Below are 19,119 nucleotides of genomic sequence, written 5' to 3'. Positions count from 1 at the left end.
AATTACAAAAAGAGACAAAGATGGTCATTATATAATTATATATAATTCAATTCAGCAAGAGGATATAACAACCATAAATATATATGCACTCAACACTGAAGTACCTAGATATATAAAGCAAATATTACTAGAGCTAAAGGAAGTGATAGACCCCAATACAACAATAGCTGGAGACTTCAACTCTCCTCTTTCAGCATTGAACAGATCACCCAGACAGAAAATCAACAAAGAAACACTGGACTTAATCTGCACTACAGACTAAATTAACCTAATTGATATTTACAGAACACTTCATCCAATGACTTTAGAATGTACAATTTTCTCCTTAGCGCATGAATCATTCTCAAGCAAAGACGATACATTAGGCCACAAAACAAGTCTTAAACATTCAAAAAAATCCAAATAATATCAAGTATATTCTCTGATCACAATGGAATAAAACTAGAAATCAATGGCAAGAGGAATTTTGGAGACTACGAATACATGGAAATTAAACAATATGTTCCCAAATGAACAGTAAGTCAAGAAAGAAATTAAGAAGGACATTGAAAAATTTCTTGAAACAGATGATAATGGAAACACAGAATGTCAAAACATATGGAATACAGCAAAAGCAGTACTAAGAGGAAAGCTTACAGTTAAAAAGTGCCTACATCAAAAAAGAAGAAAAACATCAAATAAACAACCTAATGATGCATCTTAAAGAACAAGAAAGTCAAGAGCAAACCAAATCTAAAATTAGTAGAAAAAAGAAATAACAGGCCAGGTGTAGTGGCTCATGCGTGTAATCTCAGAACTGTGGGAGGCTGAGGTGGGCGGATCACCTGAGCTCAGGAGTTTGAGACCAACCTGGGCAACATGGCAAAATCCTGTCCCTACAAAAAAATACAAAATTAGCTGGGCATGGTGGCACATGTCTGTAGTCCCAGCTAGTCAGGAGGCTGAGGCAGGAGGATCACTTGAGCCTGGGAGACGGAGGTTGGAGTGAGCTGAGATCGTGCCACTGCACTCCAGCCTGGGTGACAGAGAGACACCCTGTCTCAAAAAAAAAAAAAAAAAGCAAGCAAGCAAGCAAGCAAGCAAGCAAGCAAGCAATAATAAAGATCACATCAGAAACAAATGAAATTGAAATGAAGAAAACTACAAAATGTCAATGAACAAAAGGTTGTTTTTTAAAAAAGATAAAACAAAATGGACAAACCTTGAGCCAGATTAAGAAAAAAGAGAGAAGACCCAAATAAATAAAATAAGAAACGAAAAATGAGACATTACAAATGATAGGGCAAAAATTCAAAGGATCACTAGAGGCTACTATGAGCAACTATATGCTAATAAATTGGAAAACCTAGAAGAATAGATAAATACCTAGACACATACAACCTACCAAGAGTGAACCATGAAGAAATCCAAAACCTGAAATGACCAATAAGAAGTAACAAGCCATTTTGGAGAGTGCAAGCCACCATAAGCCTTGGCAGCTTCCACATGGTGTTAAGTCTGTGGGCACATGGAATACAAGAGTTAAGGAGGCTTGGAAGCTTACCCCTAGATTTCAGAAAATGTATTAGAAAGCCTGAGTGCCTAGGCAGAAGCCTGCCACAGGGGCAGAGCCCCCAGTATAGAAACTCTACTAGGACAGTGTGGAGGAGAAATATGGGGTTGGAGACCCAACACAGAGTCCCCAGTGGGGCACTGCCTAGTGGAGCTGTGAAAAGGGGGCCACTGCCCTGCAGACCCCAGAACGGTAGAGCCATGGACAGCTCATATCCTGAGCCTGGAGAAGTCACAGGCAGTCAAGTCCAACCCATGAGATCAGCCACGGGGCTACAACCTGCAAAGCCTAATACACCAAGCATCTAAACAGAAAGTGATATGGTTGAGTGGAAAGAGACTGCTACCTTGGGAAACTGAGGCACTTTGTAACCCATGCCTCTGCCTGCTTGCATACTGCTAAAGGGCTACTACCTGCTCCTGACCTACCTCACTCATGAGGGCAAATCCCTCATGAATGTCTTGGTGCTGTCCTTGCAATAGTGAGTGAGTTCTCATGAGATTTGTTTGTTTAAAAGTGTGTGGTACCTCCCTCATCTCTTTCTTGCTCCAACTACTGCCGTGTGACATGCCTCCTCCCACTCTGCCTTTCACCATGACTGTAAGCTTCCTGAGGCCCTCACCAGAAGCCAAGCAGATGTTGATGCCATGCTTGTACAGCCTGCAGAACTGTGAGCACCTTTTCTTTATAAATTACCCAGCCTTGGCCAGGCGCAGTGACTCACGCCTGTAATCCCAGCACTTTGGGAGGCTGAGGCGGGCGGATCACGAGATCAGGAGATCGAGACCATCCTGGCTAACACGGTGAAAGCCCATCTCTACTAAAAATACAAAAAATTAGCCGGGCATGGTGGCGGGCGCCTGTAGTCCCAGCTACTCCGGAGGCTGAGGCAGGAGAATGGCGTGAACCCGGGAGGCGGAGCTTGCAGTGAGCCGAGATCGCGCCACTGCACTCCAGCCTGGGCGACAGAGCAAGACTCCTTCTCAAAATAAATAAATAAATAAAATAAAATAAAACAAAAAATAAAAATAAATTACCCAGCCTCAGGTATGTCTTTATAGCAACACAAGTATGGCCTAATACACCCAGCATCTAAATAGAAAATGATATGGTTGAGTGGAAAGAGACTGCTACCTTGGGAAACTGAGGCACCTTGTAACCCGTGCCTCTGTCTGCTTGCCTAGGGCTAAAGGGCTACTACTACCTGCTCCTGACCTACCTCACTCATAGAGAGGAAAGGGCAAGGCAACACTTGTGTGCTTACAGTCTTAGTTCTTCTCACAAGTAGAAAGTAGAAGTTTTACTTTCTCCGTTTCTCTTCACTGTGTCAGAGTGGTATGTTTCTGAACTTGTTTTGAGTCTGCCTGATCCCTAAGGGAGTGATTTTTTCCATTTAGTCATTTGAGGTGTCCATCTGAGGTGACATGGAGTTTCTGCTTCATGTAAGAACTCCTCTCCTTCGCTGAGGGACTGGACCCAGAGCCACAGGAGATAGGAGTAAAGACCAAGTTCTCAAAGACAAGCACAGGATTAGGACCCCAGTCTGAACATCAAACTCTCCTGACTTAGCAAAATGGTTTTCACAGATTTCTCACATGATGTTTACCCCCTGCAGAGTTCCTCTTAGAGAGACTGTGAGGAAACAGGCATTGTCATGCATTGCTAGAAGTAATTTCAAATGGTACATCCCCTGTGGAAGGAATTTGATGCTATTTAATAGAATGACATAGGCATTAATTCTTGGAACCAGCAATCTCTTTCCTAAGAATCTATTCCAAAGATATAATGCAAATAGACAAACAGGCATAAACACAAGGCCATTCCTGGCAGAACAATTCATAACAGCAGAAGATTAGATATAAGACAGATGTCCACCAATAGAAGGCTGATTGAGTAATCTAAGGTACTTTCTAGAGTACCATGCATGTATAAAAGGCAACAAAGATCCCTTCTCTACACTGCTATGGATTGACCTCCAGGACATATTATAAATGAAAACTGCAGTGCAAAAAAATGGAGAGAGCTGTTGTTGTTCAATATGGTGGTCACTAGCTACATGTAGCCATTTAATTTTAATAAATAAATTCAAATAAAATTATAAACTCATACCTCACTCATACTCACCATGTTTCAGGTGCTCAACAGCCTCAGGTAAACTAGTGGCTACTGTGTTGGACAGTGCAGATACAGACAATTTTCATCAATGCAGAAATTTCCATTGGATAGTGGTGGTGTAGAACATGCCACCTTCTACTTGTGTCAGGGAGGAAATAAATACACACATCACATTTGCTTATATTTTTAAAAACTGGAAGATTAAAACAAAAACTGGTAAAAATGATTTATCTATAAGGGCATAGAGGAGCAATTCAGGATGGAAGCCAAGATGTGTATCATCTTCAAAATATAATGCATAATTACTGGCTATGTACACTAAAAAAGCAACAAACTACAAGCAGTTGATTAGTACCCAGATTGAGTCCTCTAAAAATATTCCCCATGAAAAGAAATCAGGCTCTCTCAGAGAGACAGATGATTCCAGGTCTGGGGTCAGGATTGTACCAGATAAGCCTGGACCAAATTATCCTACCAGAAAGCATGTTAAAAAGATTCAGAAACCAAACTGAGGAGGCTCTCACTGGACAAAAATGAAACAATTTGAACATCAAAGAGATTAGTGACTGCAATGGTTTAAAACATATTAAATACAGGAACATCTCTGAGTCACAAGAAAAGAAAAACAAAACACGAAAAATACCAACTCTCTACTCATCTTTGGAAGCTCCTATGGAAACAGCTATTCGTTCTAAAAAGTGAAAATACTGCAAAAGAATTAAACATTCATCCTTCACTTCTTGTGTGCTCCATACCTCAGTGAATCCTAATAGTTGACGGCATGGGGCAAGTTATGTTATAGGAAACACCCAGCTAATAAATGCAGAATAAATTGTAAAATTACAACATCACCATTTTGCAACTTCTAATGAAATATAGCTCTAGACAACAATCTTCAGAAAGTGGAAAAAACCCTGAGGAGAAAAACACATGGAAAGTGTTATAATGGATGGATTGGGCTGACAAAATCTGAGCCCAGTGATCAACCTGAACTTCACAGTAGAGGAGATAAACAGACACGATGAGGCTCCTGCTGCGCTATTACCTAAATGTTTGTGTCCCACCACCACCCCCAGTTTATATGTTAAAAGCCTAATCTGCAATGTGATGGTATTTGGGGATGGGGCCTTTGAAAGGAATTGGGTCATGAGGACACAGCCCTCATGATGAGATTAGTGCCCTTGTAATAAAAGACATGAGAGCTTGTTTCCTTTCCACATGCACACACCAAGGAAAGGCCATGTGAGGACTAGGCAGGGGGCCCTTAACCTGAATCCAACCATGCTGGCACCCTGATCTCAGACTTGCAGCCTCCAGACCCATGAGAAATACATACTTGTTGTTTGATATGGTTTGGATTTGTGTCCTCACCCAAATCTCATGTTGAATTGTAATCCCCAATGTTGGAAGAGGGGCCTGGTGGGAGGTGATTGGATCATGGGGGCATACTTCCCCCTTGTTGTTCTCATGATAGGGAATGAGTTCTCACAAGATCTGGTTGAATAAAAGTATGTGGCACTTCCCCCTTCACTCTCTTCCTCCTTCTTTGACCATGTAAAATGTGCCTGCTTCCCCTTCGCCTTCTGCCAGGATTATAAGTTTCCTGAGTTTCCCAGCCATGCCTCCTGTATAGCCTGCAGGACTGTGAGTCAATTAAACCTCTTTTCTTTATAAATTATCTAGTCTCAGGTAGTTTTTTATAGCAATGTGAGTATGGACTAATAAACTATTTAACCCACCACTGTATGGTAACTTGTTACAGCAGCCTGAAGTGACTAAGATACATGTGAGGCTATAAGAAGGACAGTCATGTGCTGCATAACAATGTTTTGGTCAACTCCAGAACAGATATGTAACAGCAGTCCCATAAGATATAATGGAGCCAAAAAATTCCTATCACCTACTCACGTTGCTGTCCTAACTGTCATATCACAATATATTCTTCACATGTTTGTGAAGAATATATTGATGCTGGTGTAAGCAAACCTACTGCACTGCCAGTTGTATAAAAGTATAGCACATGCAATTATGTATAGTACATAATACTTATTAATGATAATAAATGACTGTTACTGGTTTATGTATTTACTACACTTTTTATTGTTATTTTAGAATGTATTCCTTCTACCTATTAAAAAAAGTTAACTATAAAACAGCCTCATGCAGGTCCTTCAAAAGGTATTCCAGAAGAAGGTATTGTTATCTTAGGAGATGACAGCTTTATGTGTGCTATTGTCCCTTAAGACCTCCCAGTGGGACAAGACTGGTGGTGGAAGACAGTGATAGTGATGATCCTGACCCTGTATAGGCCTAGACTAATGTGTGTGTTTGTGTCTTAGTTTTTAACACAAAAGTTTAAAAAGTAAATATAAATAAATAAGTAAATATAAATATAAATAAATAAGTAAAAGAAAGGTAACAGAATAAGGATATAAAGAAATAAAATATTTTTGCATATCTGTACAATGTATGTTTTTAGTTAAGTGTTATTACAAAATAAAAAAGTTTAAAAACGTTAAAAGTTTATAAAGTTAAAAAGTTACGGTAAGCTGAGGTTAATTTATTATTGAAGAAAAAAATACTATTTTATAAATGTAATGTAGCCTAATTGTACAGTGTTTGTAAAATCTACAGTAGTGCACAGTAATGTCCTAAGCCTTCATATTCACTCACCACTCACTCACAGACTCACGTAGAGCACCTTCAAGTCCTGCAAGTGACCAATACACATGTATAGTTATATACATTTTTAATCTTTTATATCATATTTTTACTGTACTTTTTCTATGTTTAGATATGCTTAGATACATAAATACTGACCTTTGTGCTACAGTTCCCTAGATTATTCAATACAGTAACATGCTGTATGAATTTTTAGCCTAGGAGCAATAGGCTGTATAGCCTAAGTAGGTAGTAGGTTACACCATCTAGGTTTGTGTAAGTGCACTCTATGATGTTCACACAATGACAAAATCTCCTAATGATGCATTTCTCAGAATGTATCTCTGTGGTTAAGTGACACATGACTGTACATAATGCCACATCTAAGACACCCTTGTCAAAAAAATTTGAATAGGATTAAGTTTTTAACTCTAATTACCTTTTACTTTAACTCTAATTATCAATTTAAAGGAAACTGAGTAACATGAACAACTCAATAGGGATACAATCAGCAAAACTGAGAATGTAAACTCCAGCACCTTAAGCAAATAAATTGGAAAGTTAAAAAGAGAGAGAAAGGATCTTGTCTATATTAAAAGAAACTTAAAACTTGAGAGAAAATTAAATCAAACAGAAATTAAAACAGAAAAATGAGATACTATATACTATCACACATCCATCAGAACAACAAAAGCTACCAAGGTATACCAAGTGTCAGCGAGGATGTAGAGCAGTGAAACTATGACACTGCTGATACAAATATAAATTAGAATAACCACTTTGAAAACTGCTTAGCTGTATATGCTGAGCTGAACATACACATACCCTATGACTCAGAAATTCTATTCTTAGGCCGAGGACCGGTACATGCATATGAAAAATGAAAATAAATGTCCAATCAAAGATACGTAGAGAAATAAAAAAGGGCGCAAGATGGCCGACTAGATACAGCCAGGGGGAATGTCTCCCACAAAGGGACAGGGCATCAGGAAGACTAGCACACTCCTAGCAGGTCTTGAGGGAAGGCATTGAGAGCAGACAGAAGGGAGATACAGATACTGGGTGGAAGCAGGAGGAAGCTGGGAACGCTGCTCAGGGCTACCATACACCAGGTCATTCCTGGTCCCCAGTGACTCCTGGGGAAGGGGTTGAACAGGCAAGGAGCAACCCACTCTCGCCACGGGCCTCTGGAATCCCTGCAGGAGAAGACCCCTTGACCACCATGGACACTTGAATTGGCAGTGAGAGCTACTCAGAGAACTGGCAGGGGTAGAACTCCAGCTGGAGTGGAGCCCAGAGAGTTTGGTACAGGAGCATCTGTAGTGGAGCATGGCCATGGTTGCCCATCTCCCTAGGCTTGACTCACTCCTATAGAAGACTTTAGCCTTAGGGGAACTGTCGGACCTGAACGCTGCAGGGCAATCGTGCCCATAAGACACGGCTGGTCTGACCTGAACACCCCTCAGTCTGTTGGCCTCTCCTGGGGCCCCAGCCTGGTCATGCCTGCTTGCAGTACAGCCCCCAGGTATCTCCTGTGGGCCCATGTCATAGCCCCTGCGCTAGCAGACTGCTCCTGACTGGCAGAGTGCTCCAGCAGAGAAAAGCAGCCCCAGTGGACTCGCTCCAGCCCACCTGCATCCTCCCCCGACTGCAGCCTCCCCAATGCAGCTTTGCCTGCACACTCGCCCATGGCCACCCTCTACATTACTTTGCTGTTGTGTGTGTGCATCAGCAGATGCAGCCTTCCCTCCCTCACCAGCACATGTGTGCATGTGCAGTCTGCAATGCAACTGCTGCTGACTGAGTACACCCTACCCCTCCCCCTGCCTCCCTCCTCCTGCCACATCGCCATTGTTGTCGGAGCATTGGCAGGCACGGAGCCTGCCAGCCTCCTCCCTGCCAGCACCAAAATTGCTGTTAGCATAAAACTAGGCATGGAGAAAAGCAGACCCACACCTGCCCTGAGTGGCCACTGCCACCCACGGGAACTTGTACAGAGAGTGCAAACACCACCACCAGCACGAAGGTGTGCACAGTCACTGGCTGGGGCCCCATCCCCCTGAGCCATGCTGTCAATGCCAGCTGCTGCTGCAAATGCATGCATGAAGGCTGACACCCTGGCATCCATTAGCACCCTGTTGCAGCCAAGCAGTGTGCATCCTACCACAGTGCAGCTGCAGCTGCTACTGGCATGTGTGAACAAGGACGGATTCCACTGCCACCATGCTACAAAGTGTTTGCAGATGACATGATCCTATATCTAGAAAACCCCATAGTCTTGGCCCAAAAGCTCCTTAAGCTGATAAACAATGTCGGCAAAGTCTCAATATCCAAAATCAACATATAAAAATTGAAGGCTGGGTGCAGTGGCTCATGCCTGTAATCCCAGTACTTTGGGAGGCAGAGGTGGGCAGATGACTTGAGGTCAGGAGTTCAAGACCAGCCTAGCCAACATGGTAAAACCCCGTCTCTACTAAAAATACAAAAATTAGCCAGGCATGGTGGCGTGTGCCTGTGAACCCAGCTACTCAGGAGGCTGAGGAAGAAGAATCACTTGAACCTGGGAGGTGGAGGTTGCAGTGAGCCAAGATCATGCCACCGCACTCCAGGCTGGGTGACAGAGCGAGACTCTGTCTCAAAAAAAAAAAAAAAAAAAAATCGCTAGCATTCCTATACACCAACAACAACCAAGCCTAGAGCCAAATGAGGACACAATCCCATTCACAATTGCCACAAAAAGAATAAAATACCTAGGAATATGGCTAACCAGGGAGGTTAAAAAAAAAAAATCTCTACAGTGGGAATTACGAAACATTGCTCAAAGAAACCAGAGATGACAAACAAATGGAAAAACATTCCATGCTCATGGACAGGAAAAATTAATATCATGAAAATGGTCACACTGCCCAAAGCAATTGACAAGTTCAATGCTATTCCTATCAAACTACCAATGACATTCTTCACAGAACTAGAAAAAACTACTTTAAAATCCATATGGAACCCCAAAGAGCCCAAATAGCCAAGGAAATCCTAAGCAAAAAGAATAAAGCAGGAGGCATCACACTCCCCAACTTCAAACTATACTACAGGGCTACAGCAACCAAAACAGCATATCAGTGGTACAAAAACAGACATATAGACTAATGGAACAGAATAGAGAGCTCAGAAATAAGGTTGCACACCTACAACCATATGATCTTTTGAGAAAGTTGACAAAAACAAGCAAAGGGACTCCCTATGCAATAAGTGGTGCTGGGATACCCTTATGCAGAAGATTGAAACTGGATTCCTTCCTTACACTATATACAAAAATCAACTCAAGATGGATTAAAGACTTAAATGTAAAACCCAACACTATAGAAATCCTAGAAGACAACCTAGGCAATACTATTCTGGACATAGGAATGGGCAAACATTTCATGACGAAGACATCAAAACAACTGCAATAAAAGCAAAAGTTGACAGATGGAATCTAATTAAACTAAAGAGCTTCTGCACAGCAAAAGAGACTATCAACAGAGTAAACAGACAACCTACAGAATGGGAGAAAATATCTGCCAACTATGCATCTGACATAAGTCTAATATCCAGCATCTATAAAGAACTTAAACAAATTTACAAGAAAAAAACAACTCCATTAAAAAGTGGGCAAAGGACATGAACAGTTTTCGAAAGAAGACATATATGTGGCCAACAAGCATATGAATAAAAGCTCAATATTACTGATCATTAGAGAAATGCAATCAAAACCACAATGAGATACCATCTCCAACAGTCAGATGGCTATTATTAAAAATTACAAAATAAGAGATGCTGGCAAGGTTGCAGAGAAACAAGAATGCTTATACACTGTTGGCGGGAGGGTAAATTCGTTCAACCATTGTGGAAAGCAGTGTGATGATTCCTCAAAGAGCAGAAAACAGAACTACCATTCAACCCAGCAATTCCATTACTGGGTATACACCCAAAGGAATATAAATTGTTCTGTCATAAAGACACATGCTACTTGCAGCAGTATTCACAATAGCCAAGACATGGAATCAACAGAAATGCCCATCAATGGTAGACTGGATAAGGAAAATGTGGTACATATACACCATAGAATACTATGCAGCCAGAAAAAAGAACGCAATAATGTCCTTTGAAGCAACATGGATGGAGCTGGAGGCCATTATCCTTAGCAAACTACGCAGGAACAGAAAACCAAATACCACATATTCTCACTTATATGTAGGAGCTAAATGGTGAGAACACATGGGCACAAAGAGGGGTACAACAGACATTGAGGCCTACCTGAGGGTGGAGGGTGGGAGAAGGGAGATGATCAGAAAAAATAACTAATGGGTACTAGGCTTATTACGTGGGTCACAAAATAATCTGTACAACAATCCCCTGTGACACGAGTTTACTTATATAACAAACCTGCACATGTGCCCCTGAACCTAAAATAACAGTTAAAAAAAGATATGTAGAAGACATTCATAGCACTATCATTCATAATAAGTCAAACACTGAAAAATAGCCATATCCCCATAATAGATACATTTAATTGCAAAATATCCACACAACATAATACTACACATTAATGAGAATGAATGATCTACAACTATAGACAACAATAAATGTAAAATTCATGGTAAGATGCTGAAGGAGCCAGACAGAAAAAAAGCACATTTTGTATGATTTAGGAAATTTTCCTCTGTTCTTTCAGTATAGTTTGGGGCTGGATAAGAAAATCAACACGCCATTTCTTTTCATTTGAAGGTACTTAGTGTACTCTTATGTTACCTGCAGGTTAACCTCAGGAAAACATCCATCCTAAGCCCTTGAAAAGTGATTCACTATACGTAGTAACAAGGCTAATGCCAAGTCTAATGAACAGCGAGCTGGGAGCAAGACAGGACACATACTTGGGGCACAGTGACAGATCTAAACCATTAACTCTAGATGGTGACCTTGGGTAATCACCATACCTCACAAATGCTTTTTCTTCTTCCTAGGTGTATTGGTCAGGAGTGTGAGCTCTGGAGACAGAATAGAGACAAGCCCTAGTTCTGCCATGTAAAGACTGAGTGACTTTAAATACTTTTACTTCACCTTATAGTCACTCATTTGTTACATCCATAAAACTGGCATTACACAGTACATAATGTAGAAGACAAAACATTAAAAATATATTTATTAACTTGTGTTTTGAGTTTTTAAAAAGATAAATGGTGAGTAATCACATTATTTAAAAAATTCTCCTACAGAGATGCTGGGGAAAAAAAGCTTAATAGTCTTACAGCTGAATCATCTTCATCAACCAACATATTTTTTAAATCACTTATTGTTATTATAACTAATATTAGTTATAGTAAAACTAAATAACTTGAGAACATCTCAAAGCACTTGGAAGGTCTGATCTCAGAAAACAGCACCACCATTTCTCTGCATGGCCAAACAAAAAGCCCAGGGGTTCTCCTTAACTCTCCCTTATCTTCACACACCCCAGGCACACAGCCACTGCAGGTCCTACCTGCCCGACGTGCAAACATGCCCTGTCCAGGTCCATCCCTCCCTTTGTACATAGCTGCAGCCCTGGCCTCATCCACACACATCTCTCTCCTGGACTTCTGCAATATTTTCCTAATGGTTATCCCCACTCCCTATCTTGTCCCTCTCCAGCCCATTCTCCACACAGCAGCCAGAGTCAGCTTCCACATCAAGAATCAGATCACATCACTCCCATACTCTAACCCTCCACACTGAGAATAAAACTCAAACTCTTGTCAGGCGCGGTGGCTCACGCCTGTAGTCCCAGCACTTTGGGAGGCTGAGGCGGGCAGATCATGAGGTCAGGAGATCGAGACCATCCTGGCTAACATGGCGAAACCCCATCTCTACTAAAAATACAAAAAATTAGCTGGGCTTGGTGGCTGGAGGCTGAGGCAGGAGAATGGCGTGAACCCGGGAGGCGGAGCTTGCAGTGAGCCGAGATTGCGCCACTGCACTCTATCTAGCCTGGGTGACAGAGCAAGACTCCGTCTCAAAACAAACAAACAAAAACCTCAAACCCCTTACAGGACTGAAACCATGTGGCTCCTGTCTACCCTTTCGATCTCATCTCCCACCTGTCTGCACTTATGTGCCAGGCTCCAGCCACTCCAGCTTGTCCTCTGCTCCTGGATCAATGGTGCCCACACACGGCACAGGGACACTAACAAAATGGCCTCTCCATGCCTGGCTTCTTCTTATCGTTCAGGACTCAGCTCAAGTGTCACTTCCTGAGAAGGAGCCTCACTGACAACCCCATCTATAATAATCCCTGTCTCAGTCATTTTCTACTCCACCTGTTTATTTTCTTCAAAACACATATGCTCATATGAAATCACATGGCTTATTGACTTGTTTACCTGCTTACTGCCACTTTTCCCAAACTAGAATGATAGCTCCTGGGACCCTGCCTATCTTATTCTCTGTGCTGTTTCCTCAGTGCCTACTTTAGTACTTCACATATAATCACTGAAATAATATTACTTAATTGAAGGAATTGCTGCCTATTTAACAGACCAAAGAAGACAGATATTTAAGCTGAGTAGCAGGAGCAACTGTCAATGAAATTAGATATTAAATGATTTAAAACTGTAAGAAGATCCTGTACATCCATAGCAGCGCTTTTCAAACATGGATGATGTTATAGTCTGAATATCTGTGACCCCCCCTGCCTCAAATTCATATTAAAACCTAATACCAAGGTAATGGTATTAGAAGGTGAGGCTATGAGAGGTTTTTAGGTCATTAGGGCTCTATCCTCATAACTGAGATTAAGGCTGTTATCAAAGAGACTCCAGAGAGCTAGCTAGCCCCTTCCACCAGGGGAGGTTATAGTGAGAAGTCATCCATCTATGAAGGAAGTGGGCCCTCAGCAAAACACTGAAGCTGTCAATGCCTTAATTTTGGATTTCTCAGCCTCCAGAACTGTGAGAAATAAATTTCTGTTGTTTATCAGCTACCGAGTTATGATATTTTGTTATAGTAGCTCAGAATGCACTAAGATGAGTACCAGACCAACTGAAGATATTACTTTAAATGGAGACACCTCCCATCCCACCTCCCTGGTTTTGATTCAGCAGATCTAGGGTAGGTCCAAGTATCTGCTATTTTAACGAGCACCTCCTGATGAATTTGATGAAGTGATCCATAGACCACACTTGGAAAAATTCTGACCTCAACATTTCACATTTGGCCAGGTGCAGTGGCTCACGTCTGTAATCCCAGCACTTTGGGAGGCCAAGGTGGGCAGATCACTTGAGGTCAGGAGTTCAAGACCAGCCTGGCCAACATGGTGAAACCCTGTCTCTACCAAAAATTCAAAAATTAGCTGGGTGTGGTGGTAGGCACCTGTAAGCCCAGCTACTCAGGATACTAAGGCAGGAGAATCGCTTGAACCAGGAGGCAGAGGTTGCAGTGAGCCAAGATCATGCCTCTGCACTCCAGCCTGGGTGACACAGCGAGACTCCATCTCAAAAAAAAAAAAAAGTAGTTCACACTTGAGCACCATTAATTTAATGCCTACCATGCAGATTCTGGGACATCTGGAATATCCCTATTAATGTAATTACTCAAATGTACACTACTTTTCTAAGGAGGGGGGAAGATTGCTTTCCCACATGAGATCATACTTAAACTCCAGAGTATTCCTGGTGGTCAGGAGTATTGGGTATTTTTATCCTGTTGTATAGACTAATCTAAAGGAAGGGTAGTGACTTACCTAAAGTGTCCCCATGATGGAATCTGGATCTCTTGACTTTTGCTTCAGTAGCCTGTCTAGCAGATTCAACACCACACCTCCATTCTTCTCCACAAACTACTGGTTCTGTGCTGCAGAGTCAACACCCTTGTCTGATGTTACACTAGATGGGAGAGTAAGAGGACAAGAAAGCACAAGGAATGAGTAGGAAGGTAAGAGGATGAAAAAGCACATGAAAAACAGGGGATGGGGTGATGATGCCTGTCCTGTCCCCATTCAGTTACTTGGAAGCTGTGCAATGATGCTTTTCGTCTTCCTCAGCTCCATCCCACAACCCTCTCCCCCACACAGAATGACAGTGAAGTTGTCACCTAGTGGAAATGTGGGCTTATCCCTGCTTGCTATTACAATTGCAAGTATTCTCTCTGTAGTCATGCTATTACATTAATATATGACATGAAAACCACAATCCGTAAGTGAACAAATCAATAAATTGGACTTCCTCAAAGTCAAAAACTTTTGCTTTTCCAAATATATGGATAAGAAAATGAAAATACAAGTCCCTGACTAGGAGAAAGTGTTTAAAATCATATATCTGATGAAGGACTTGTATCCAGAATATAGAAAATATCACAAAAGTCAGAGGAAAACAGACACTTAAGTAAATAAATGGGCAAAATATTTGAATAGACATTCCACTAAAGAAGATATATATATACAAATGTCAAGTAAACACATGAAAAGATACTCAACAACATTAATCGTTAGGGAAATGTAAATGAAAACTGCAATGAGATACTACTATATTCTTGTAAGAATGGCCAAAATTAAAGAGACTGACCATATCAAGCACTGGCAAGGTTGGGGAGGATAAAACTCTCATACACTGCTGGTGACAGCAGTGGTACAACCACTTTGGAAACAGCTTGGCAGTTTCTTACAATGTTAATCTTATATCTACCATATATCCAGCAATTGCACTCCTAAATATTTACCCCAAAGAAAGAACGCGTATGTCTATGAAAAGACTTATTCACATATGTTCATATCAGCTTTATTTATAAGTGTCCCAAATTAGAAACAACCCAAATATCCATCAACAGGTGAATGGATAAAGCAAATAGTGGTATAGCCATATACTGGTATGCTATTAAGCAATAACAAAGAATAAACTATTGATATATGCAACGAAATGGATAAATCTAAAATTAAATAGGGTGAATGAAAAAAGCCAGATTCCTCTTAAAAAAACCTCTCTATGATTCCACTTAAATACATTTCTAGGACATAAAACCAAATCTACAGTGACAGAAATGTGTTTGCCTGGAGACAGGGCGGTAGGAGGGGTAGGGAGCCCAGGTACTATAGAACTGAAAATGTTATTTCCTACGAAATAATAATAATAATACTTAGGCTTATCTGGTTATTTTAGGAGATGTGACTAGGTATCATTATAATTGGGCAAACTATCAAGTAATTGTTATTTTCAAAAATACTAAATTCTTGTACCTGACATTTAACTAACACTTAATAAATTCCTGGCCTCTTAAAAAATTACATTGCAGAATGGATGAAAACACACTAACCATGAAAGCATGCATATTACAATCTCAAATTGCTATGAAGACCTTCTAACCACCTGCATATTTCAACTTCCATCCGAGATACATGGGAATAATGAATTATTATTTATACAGTCAGAAAACTATGTGTAAATTTATTACAAATGCATGTTATATATCAAGTTTCTTCCCCAACTGAACAATTCATTGCTTTAAGAAAGGTAGCTCCAAATGGGCCTCAAGGGATACTACAAAGCATGTAGCTGCTGATGCACGCAATGAAATCCACCTGTTGAGCCTCTTTTCCAGTGATAAGATCAAAGTGGCTGCTCTACTTTTAGACTACTTTGTGAACTACACAGCTACTATTCTGCAACATACTTCTGTTCAGATCTATGAACTCACTTGAGCCAGACATCATATCCCACCAAGGATGGAAGTGCTAGAGATCTCCTGAGGACTGCTGTCCTTCAAATCTGAAGTAGAAGCTTCAGCAGTCATCATGACCTAGATCATCAGAACCCACCTCCTTCAGACACCTGATATAAGTTTAGTTGCCCCCGTGAAGTGCTTCCTGGGGAGAGACAGACTCCAGCAATCACTATGCTTTATTGAAGTGACTCTGTGCCTGCAACCATGCTGGGCACTGAATTAGCGACCAATGACACTGACACAATCAGGTAGTGATCATAACAACAGAAGGAACAATGAGTTTCTCACCAGGGCCTTTTCTTCTCCTTTCCATCACCTAATAACAACTTTAAAAAAGAATGAGGAAACTGCCTGAGCCCTTGGTAGAGGAACACAACTACTACCAACCTGTAGCCCAACACCAAGGAATCTGGCACTGGGGACACATACCCCATCTTTCCCTCACTCACTTGCTAGTATCTCCCATTGGCCAAACCCAACTGGAAGCCTAAGGAGAAGGGATCTGAGTTGATGTAATCTATAAGGATCAGACCTGTGAAGCACAGAGTAGGGTGGTGAGGGGTGGAAGCTTTGAAGAGACAAATTGAGGCTATCCAGCACAGTATCTAATATACAACTGTGCTGTAGGCTGAATAACACTCCTCTGCCCCAAAGAAATCCATGTCCTAATCTCTGGAACAAGTGAATATGTTACATTACATGGTAAAATGGACTTTACAGATGTGATTAAGTTAATGATCTTAAAATGGTGAGGTTATTCTGGATCATATGGGTGGGCCTGATATAATTACAAGGGTCTTTATGAGGGAAATAGGGAGGCAATAAAATCGGAGAAGTAGATGTGACCACAATATGGAGGTTAGAGTAATGTGAGGGCATGAGCCAAGGAATGCCAGCAGCTTCTAGAAGCTGGAAAAAAACGAAAATTCATTCTACACTAGAACTTCCAGAAGGAACATAGCCCTGCTGACACCTTGATTTTAGCCCAGTGAGACCTACTTTGGACTTTTGAACTCCAAAACTGTAAAATAATAAATTTCTGTTGTTTTCAAAAAATAAAAGAAAAGAAATAGCCTGAATCCATAAAGCACCCATCGTCCCATAACAACCACAGGGCTATCTATCATCTTGCACCTGTGTTATCACTGCAGGTTGCAGCAATCCTGTGGGTGTGCATTCTTATCCTCATTTTACAGAAGGGGACGCTGGGCTGAGAGAGTCCTTACCTGTCTGATCCTCCCACGTCCCGCCTTTATAGAAAGTTGCCCCAGGACACCCGGAGCAAGACATCACACTCACTGGGGCGAGGAGGGTCCCAGCTCTTTCTCTCTCTCATGAGACCGCCAGGGCAACTTATGCCAAAGCGGGAACGAGGGAACTTGGATCTGGGCTCCTTTCGTCTCTCCACACCTCAGGAAGGTTCAGCCCCCACCGCGGGGCACCCACACCCTCAGCAGAGTCCCAAACACCTGAAGGCGGGAACCTGCTCTTCCTGCCCGGCCACGTTGGTCTCTATTTTAAAAGTCTTCACGGTCGCCGTTATGACGTCAGGTTTCTATGGCAACCGTGATACGCAGGCTGGTCCAGCCCACCGGAAATGCCATAGAGTGGCCTTTTGACTCCTTGGCTTTCACAAAGAGAAAATGCCTTCACTCTTCAGGCGGCTTCCCGGGTAGCTATAATAATTAGAGGAACTAGGCTGGGACGGAGCCAATTGATAGAATTCTGCCAGGTTTGATGGAACAATGTCCCAGTTGTCAGTAGTTTTGTTTAAAAGTGACAGTAGAGGAATATCACCAGTGCACAGAGACCTGGAGCTCTTGGAGATAAGCTAGCTCACTGAGGAGGAGCATGTACAGTTCACACACCATACTAATCAGTTATCCATCTGTGGCAGAAAACTAAGACTGTCTATAATCATGTGACTAAAAGATCTAGGAACAACAAAATAAGTCATTTAAGATATCTCAGAGTTATTTCAGTAATGCAAGCCTAGAATAATATAGTCATTTAGTAGACAGAAACCTAATCAATTCAACTATGCAATGGTTTGTCTTGAGAAAATTCTTATCCTTCATTCCTACATGTGGAGGGACATTCATGACCACAACATTTCTAGACTCTCTATACACTCAATCCTTTTCTGTCACAGGAGGAACTTCTCTAATTGGTGAGTTGGGAAGAAGAAAAAGGGGTTGCATTGCCCAGGCTGCCTCCCTTCAAAATTCTTGGTAGTAAGCTGCTCTTCAGGAGCACTTGTTTTCCCTGCCCTCAGAGGTGGATCTTTTTTTTTTTTTTTTTTGAGATGGGGTTTCACTGTTTCACTCTTGTTGCCCAGGCTGGAGTGCAATGGCACAATCTTGGCTCACTGCAACCTCCGCCTCCCGGGTTCAAGCAATTCTCCTGTCTCAGCCTCCTGAGTAGCTGGGATTACACGCATGCACCACCACACCCAGCTAATTTTGTATTTTTAGTAGAGACAGGGTTTCTCCCTGTTGGTTAGGCTGGTCTTGAACTCCTGACCTCAGGTGATCCGCCTGCCTCGGCCTCCCAAAGTGCTGGGATTACAAGCATGAGCCACCGAGCCCAGCCCAGAGGTAGATCTTACAATAGGCCCACAGTGCTACTCCTCTTTCTGTGCCTCACTGGCTCAACTATTTCTATTGTCTTTCTCCAAATTGCTTGGATTTTTTAAGCAATTTACCTCCATGCTTCAAGTCTAAGCTTGAAATCAAGTAATAAATAGATGAAAGAAGAAAAATACATGGACTTTATTCCTCATAAAGAAGATACTGGAGAAGATGACTTAGATTTGCTGGCATGTGGGCTTCCTATGAAGGATCCACAGAATTGAAAAAGATTTATCCACCAAGTAGTGCCATGACAGGAAAATCATAAAGGCCAAGGACTGCAATGCATATCAAGCTGCTGTCTGGTGCAGGAGTCCTATGTGTTCCCATGGAAAGTAGCTTCCTTGCAAGGCTATCCCCTGTAGCAGGAGAAAGAGTTTCAAGATCTCTTCTTTCAGAAACACTTCTTAAAGTACGTAAATAACCCTTGTTCAG

At 41.7% G+C, this 19,119-nt stretch overlaps 1 long non-coding RNA gene across 9 annotated transcripts in view; it reads right to left on the bottom strand.

Moving 5' to 3' along the window:
- LOC100989489 (uncharacterized) overlaps positions 1-17,613 on the bottom strand; it is a 96,254-nt gene extending 78,641 nt beyond the window's left edge. For 4 of the 9 annotated variants that reach the window (XR_008622861.2, XR_010111344.1, XR_010111345.1 and 1 more), the window contains exons 1-2: positions 17,281-17,585; positions 14,082-14,223 (exon numbers count right to left, since the gene is read on the bottom strand). This is a non-coding gene — a long non-coding RNA (uncharacterized LOC100989489). Of the gene's footprint in view, positions 1-14,081; positions 14,224-17,280 lie in introns of all 9 variants that reach the window. The other 5 variants (XR_008622860.2, XR_010111349.1, XR_010111346.1 and 2 more) reach the window with 2 other exon arrangements.
- Between the last annotated feature and the right edge of the window lie 1,506 nt (positions 17,614-19,119).

This window comes from Pan paniscus, chromosome X, assembly GCF_029289425.2.
Source record: "Pan paniscus chromosome X, NHGRI_mPanPan1-v2.0_pri, whole genome shotgun sequence".
NCBI classification, from domain to species: domain Eukaryota; kingdom Metazoa; phylum Chordata; class Mammalia; order Primates; family Hominidae; genus Pan; species Pan paniscus.
Note: the sequence above shows the minus strand (reverse complement) of the source record. Positions and strands in the feature narration are given on the sequence as shown.